At 38.7% G+C, this 6,840-nt stretch overlaps 1 pseudogene; it reads right to left on the bottom strand.

Moving 5' to 3' along the window:
- Window positions 1-5,694: 5,694 nt before the first annotated feature.
- On the bottom strand, window positions 5,695-6,488 carry LOC116083742 (annotated as a pseudogene).
- Between the last annotated feature and the right edge of the window lie 352 nt (window positions 6,489-6,840).

The raw sequence follows: 6,840 nt of genomic DNA, 5'->3' as shown, positions 1-6,840 counted from the left end.
ACATTCAGGTGAGAACAGACATTCGGCAAGATCAAAGCTAAAACTCTAACACAAAAGATTCCAAGACAGATAGAGAGATCAAAAGTTCACGACTTCCTAGGGACCTGGTATCTGGTCCTTGAATCAATTACATAGGCTCCAAACCCCCAACGAGCTAAGTCTCTAGTTTCAAATTTGAGTTCTTTCAAGAACACAACAGGGCCACCACACTAAAGGGGCAGTCATTATCATGTTGACTATTTCCCACTCCAAAGAAAGAAACTACCTACAGAGAGAAAAGAATGGGTTAAAATGTAACATTTGGACTTTTATTTTGCTGTTTAAAGTAAAAACTTCATAGTTGCACACATGGACTGATGAGAGAACACTGAGAGATGAGTCTCCATTTACACTGGTTCTTCTATGAAGGTGTCATAGTTATATGCTAGTCTCTCGGTTCTTCTAGAGGAAGGTGTCATAGCTATGTGCTATTCTTTCCTTCAGCATCTGTTGGGTTCCCAGCACCTTTTCCACCTGGCTTGCTCTTCTACCTCAGTTTCTACTTAGAGTCAGGAAGCATCCCTTGATCACCCTGTCATCTTAATCTCATCTTACAGCTGTCAGTCAAGCATCCTTGCTTTTATTTACTTATTTATGTATTTATTTATTATCTTCTTGGTTAATTGAGAAAGAAATCTTGCTATAATGTCAAGGATGGCCTTGAATGTACTTTACTTCTCCATTAATGTTGAGGACTGAGATTACAGTGCGTGTCTCCACCCAGGTCGTTCCTTTTCTTAGCATCATCTACTTGATAAGACTGTCCCTGCCTCTCCTATTTAAAAACTATCAAGATATTCACATAACATGAATCTCCTACATACTTCTTGGCTTATTTTAAAACTTACAATATAGAATGTTATCATCATCTAACATACATTTTCCCAATGACTTTTACTGGGGTACTGGGAATTGAACCCTGGGTCTTACATATCAAGGCAAGCACTGAACCCCTTAGTTACAGTCCACCCTTATCTAGGTTAAGTCCTAGACAAGGGACATACAGTGCTCACTGTTATTTACCTAGGATGTAGATAGAATAGTGTTTTATTGCTTTGATCAAAAGATAGTTTGGCTCTTAAAGGAACAGTTTTATTTTCTTTGACTTTTATCTATACAGTCTAGCACAGTGTATGGAAGAGAACAGGCACATATGAAACTACTTTTGATATTGTCCCTAGCTGCTATGATTGTAAAAGAGGATCTAACTTTTGCATGGTTCCATTCTAATTAAATGTTTTGTGGTAATCAGAGGGACTAACTCCTCTTATTTGAATTTTTATTTATTTAGATGCATTCATGTGGGAGTGGGGAGCAAATTGTTTAGGGCAGAATTTACTTAAAGAAAGGCTCTGCGTTAGTTTCAGGAAGTTTCCCCAGTCAGCAGTTTGGAGGTGAAAGTCTGACTTTGATCCAAGCCAAGAAATACAATGGATTGTCCTAGTCTGCAAAATTCATTTGCAAGTTCAACTGAAGGGGGAGTTGATGGGATTCTGTCATTGGCTCTCTTAGAAGCAAAGATTTCCAGCATAGAAAAATGTGTGTGTACTTGTCTGGCCCATGAGTGAGAGGCTGTCAAATGCTGAGTTCCCAGGGGCACACCCTCTCCTTTCCATGGCTTCCTCTACCAGTTATTCAAGTGTATGATATTGTGATAAAAAAGTCAATGGAATTTTATTCCAAATTTAGTCCATTCTTTAATAAGAATATTTTCTTGTTTCTCTTTCTCTTTCTTTTTTGCTTCTGCAACTAAGCATTCTAATTTTCTTTTTCTACAGCAAAACTGCATATTTTAGGCTGGCAGAACTTCAAGTAGAACTAATAATTTCTAATTGTGTAAGCTATTTGAGCAGTCAGTGAGGACTTATGTGATTATAGGATGCTGCTACATATAGGCTTTTTCAGTCATTTCCAGTCTTGTTAGGAGAAACATTAGTGAGAAATGTGTTTTGAGAAACTACCTTTCTTAAATTTCAGATCCTAACTTGTTTGATTATCAGAGGCAGAAGGAAGCTCTTGCTGCACTGAACTTCTTTGTGACATGAAGACAGTCCTTCCAGTCTGAGAGTTAGCAATTTTGAAGTAGTAAGATGCTTTAAACTTCCTGTTATAACTTATTTCTGGAACCAAGAATTTCTTCCTTACTTTAAAGACTCAAACCCCAAAAGCATAGTCCAAGTCTCTTCTGAAACATTTCTCACTCTTTCCTCCTCTTTCTCCTCATTTTCTCCTTCCTTCCACTTCTCCTTCCCTTTATCCTTCTTGAGACAGACCTATGGTATATAGCCCAAACTGGCCCCAGACTCACATAGACTGGGCTGACCTCGAACTTACAGCAATCTCCTTACCTCAGCCCTCCTGAGTGTCAAAATTACAGATATGTATCTCTTCAATTGGCCTATGGTTTTCTTGATGATGATGATGATGATGATGATGATGATGATAATGGTAAGATAGCACTCATAGTACTTGAATTAGAGAAACTTCTTAGGATAAGGTTCAACCAGTTTGATATCAGATATTCAAGTCAAAACCACGTGGATCCAGAGATGATTCTGTCTATTCACATATCCAAAGAAACATGAACAACTCCCTTCATAAGTTTAATGAGTGATTTAACTTTCATGTGCACATATCTCTGAAGAAATTAGATAGTTATCCAGAAACTTGGAACAAGAGATTTTGTTTGTTTTTATTACTGGCTTTACTCACACTTATTTATGGAACTGGAATTTGTTATGTGGATTTTAATGGGTATACAGTTGGTAATTTCAGACTTCCATTTTTGTCTTCTATACTTATTTTGATAAGTGCTTTTGTGCTTATGAGGTAGAAGTCACTGTTTGGCTTAGTCATTTTCGTCACGAATTGATAATATATATTTGTGGTCAATGGAACAATGTTAGTTCTCTGTAGCAATGACTGTTCTATTATGGCCTAGCACCATTCTGAGGATGCTATAGGCATTCTATACATGTTTACTGTAAGCTAGTGAACTAATGCTATACACACACACTTTACTGTAATACAGTTGTCTGAGTTTTAGAAGTAAAATCAGTGACCTTCTTTTCCCCCTACTTTTTCCTAAGCGATGTCCTTGATATGCTCTGTTGTTATTACCCTGCCATTTAGAAGTATATATATATATGTGTGTGTGTGTGTGTGTGTGTGTGTGTGTGTGTGTGTGTATTATGTAGATAGATAGATAGATAGATAGATAGATAGATAGATAGATAGATAGATAGATAGACAGATAGATTTTTAGTAATGGTTCACTACATTTGAATAGTTTTATGAGCAACTCTAATCTCTCAGTATTTTATCCTATTCTTGACATGTCTCTATAATGTCTGGGTATAGACACCTTCAGGTAAAGCAGCTGCCTTCTCATTCTTTATTTTGACAGTTAGGTTGGTTTTCTCTGTTTTCCTAATCATATATTGGACCTGACGAGCACTGTGTGCAATTCTTGTAAGACATTTATCTCCAAGGTCTTGTTGATCGGGTGGGGTGAACACAATGGTGGTGAGCACAGTACCAAGGCGCGTGATGCTTTCAAATTGCTGCCATGAATTTTCAGTCTGTTGCTTTCCAAGTTCAAGGTCAGCATGATTGCAAAGTTAGTTCTTGTCTCCTCTTTTCATAAACAATTCCTAAGGTTAGTTCTATAAATAAATTAGTCAATATTTTTTCACTAATTTTGTTTGAATATTTTATCTGGAAAAGTATTGTTTTCTAACCCAAATCCTGATCACTGAAATTCTCCTGATTTCTCATTCCAAACAGCCTTCATTCCATCAGTTTTGATGTAAAGCACTTGCTAATATGCCCAGACTCTAAGGTAATTAGATGGCACTAGTTATCAGTTTTCCTCTAAAGGATAAATCAAAAATCTCACTTTTAAATCTTTTCTTCATTTTTATTTTTTTCGGATTAAATATCTTGAAATACATCCTTAACAATATGGTTAACTAACATTTTATCATTTATTTTATATTGTTTATATCAGATGTAAATTTTTCATCTAAATGCCTAACTTTCTCCAGTGTGGGGCTTTTGCTTGCACTCCTCCTTCTGTTTGCATTCTGTAGGGAGCGCGTGATGCTCAGGGCAGACCTTGATGGTCAGCTTATTTCCTAAGGAGGGCGATGGTAGTTCGTACCTGCGGCATTTCATATGGGGGGGAACACATGAGCACTGATCCTGCATACGTGAGAGGCAGTCAGAAGAAGTCCTGAAACAAAGCAAAAATGTTATAAAACTGAGGCTTGTAGTGGCTGTTAATTTCATAAGGTATTGAAAGATAACAGTAATGTTAATGCCATTGTATTTGAGCCCTGTTGCTTTTTTACTGTGTCTACTGATAATTAACTTTATTGACCACAAGCCAGGCTCCTGGTTCTGCCCTTCTTTACACGCCCCCCCTTCTCTTCCTCCCAAGACCCTCCCATCCTCTACTTCCCTTGATATTGTTCCCTCTTCTAAGTAGGACTGAAGCATCCACTCTTTGGTCTTCCTTCCTCTTGATCTACATGTGGTCCATGAGTTATATTGTGGGTATTCCACATTTTTTTGCCTAATATCCACTTATTCTTACAGGATGGTCTCTGATATGTTGTTTTGTTAACCTCATACATTCACAGAGAACTTGTTTTCTCTTGTCTCCAAGAAGGACCCATGCAGAAGTTGGCAGACTTACTTGATGGAGTTATTAGTATTATAGACTACTGTTTCTTGCCAGAATCTTTTGTTGACTCAGCACAAAGTCTGTTATATGATTGTATTCTCTGATTCAGCAGTTGCTCTGTTGTATCTTAAGGATCACACTGATGAAGTACTTTTTAAATCTTTTTTTGATCGTTTGACCTTTGGCTTATATTTCCTCTGTTTTTTTAAAAAAATATTTTGATTTCTTTTGCCCTTTCAATATCTGTGTATATGATTTAAATATTTACAGAAATAATGGTAATCTATAAAAATCTTCTATATTTGTGAATACTGAAGCTGGGCATTCTAGAATCCTTCAATTTTTTTTTTTTTTGCAATAATGACAGCTGTCATTCATTCATGTGTAGGTAATACAATCAGCAGACACACTGTAAATTATCTTTTTAAATCTTCCTCCCCCCACATAGCAGTGCTAATGAAGAGGCTAAGGTCAAAATCTTAATAAATTAGATTTCTGTAGAAACCCATTTGATTTTTATATATTCCTAGAAAACTGTATACAAGTATATAATGTTTTGGCCACATTTACTCCCATTATCCTTTTGTACTCGGTTCACACTCTCTAGCCTCCTTTTCCCAAAAAGTCTTCTCTTCTCCCTTTAGTGACCGGCTGAGTTCAGTTATTATTAAACTTGGGGATGTGGGTATCTTTACTGGAGCAACACGGGGCAATACCACTGAAGACTGTGACTCACCTTTCTCAAAACCTATTAGCCTAGAGTGGCTGCTCAGTTAGAGGTGGGCTTTATACTCCACCCCCTTCCCTATCTTTGATGGATAGACTTGATTTTGTGCAGATCTTGTGTAGGTAACCACAGCTGATATGAGTTCTTGCCTGTGATAGCCATGTCATGGCCTCAAGACATTTTATTTTACTTTATTTCTGATCTTGTAATTATATTTATGTACAGAAAACTTAGCGTACATTTAACCCACTTTAGTGGCGAGTTCTTTAGCCTTTGCGTTTTCCAGCTTGGCAATTCGAGCCACAGACTTAGGATCCAAGACATTGCCTCTCCAGTGGCAGCAGTTCTCGGTCGCATCTGTCATTATAATTGGTCCTAATAGCTTCCACCAGCTGAGCCAGAGCACCTTTGTCTTCTGAGTTAATCGGTGTGAAGGCAATAGTGGTGCATGTCTTCCTGTGGACCAGGTACCCCAGCCTGGCCTTTCCCTTGATGATGCAGTAGGGTGCCCCCATCTTTCTACACAGGCCAGGTAGGAAAACCACCAGCTCAATGAGTTTACATCATGGCCAATCATCATCAGCTGAGCCTTCTTGTTCTCCAACAAGGTGGTGACTGTATTGACTCCTGCTCGGAGGATAAGTGGTCTCTTAGTTGGGATGTGCCCTTTTCCAGCAGCTTTCTTCTCAGCACGCGCCAGTAGCCTTTGCCTTTTCTCTTGCTTTGTCTCTGGCTTGTACTTGTGGACAAGCTTAAGCAACTGAGTAGCTGTTTGCCTGTTCAGGGCCTGAGTGCACTGGTTAATGGTGGGAGGTACTTTGAGACACTTATAGAGGATGGCTCTTTGCCACTGCAGCCTAATGTACTGGGATCATTTGATGAAGCGTTTCTTTTGGGATGGATGTCCTGCCCAATGCCGAAGTTCTTGGGCCTTTTCTCAAACAAAGTATTGACCACCTCTTTGGCCTCCTGTTTCTTGACGAAGGTGGGGGCCGGGCTCACCTTCTTCCCTTTGGCCTACTTTCATTTGGGCATCTTGCTCCGCTGGAGGAGAGCAAGACAACATTTTAAAACACTCTTTTCTGTCCTTTGCTTTTTAAATTATTTCATTCTCTTCTACTTTGCTCCCTGCACCTTAAGAACAGGTGATATGGATGTCCCACTCAAGGCTGAACACTCCTTAGTATTACATGCTTCTCACTGCAAAAAGAAGCTTCTCTAAGGTTCACAGCTGCACCCATCTCTGGGTATGAACACAGATATCTAGAGGGCAGTTTGACAACATGGCAGTTTAGCCAAACAATAGTAGTTATGCTCTCACCTTAGGGCCATGTGTCTCCAAACCAAGTACTGTTGTCCAGGTTTCCAGTGCCAGACACAGGTTCCC

Source organism: Mastomys coucha, unplaced genomic scaffold (assembly GCF_008632895.1).
Source record: "Mastomys coucha isolate ucsf_1 unplaced genomic scaffold, UCSF_Mcou_1 pScaffold8, whole genome shotgun sequence".
Classification (NCBI taxonomy): Eukaryota; Metazoa; Chordata; class Mammalia; order Rodentia; family Muridae; genus Mastomys; species Mastomys coucha.
This window is presented reverse-complemented; position numbering and strand designations above follow the sequence as displayed.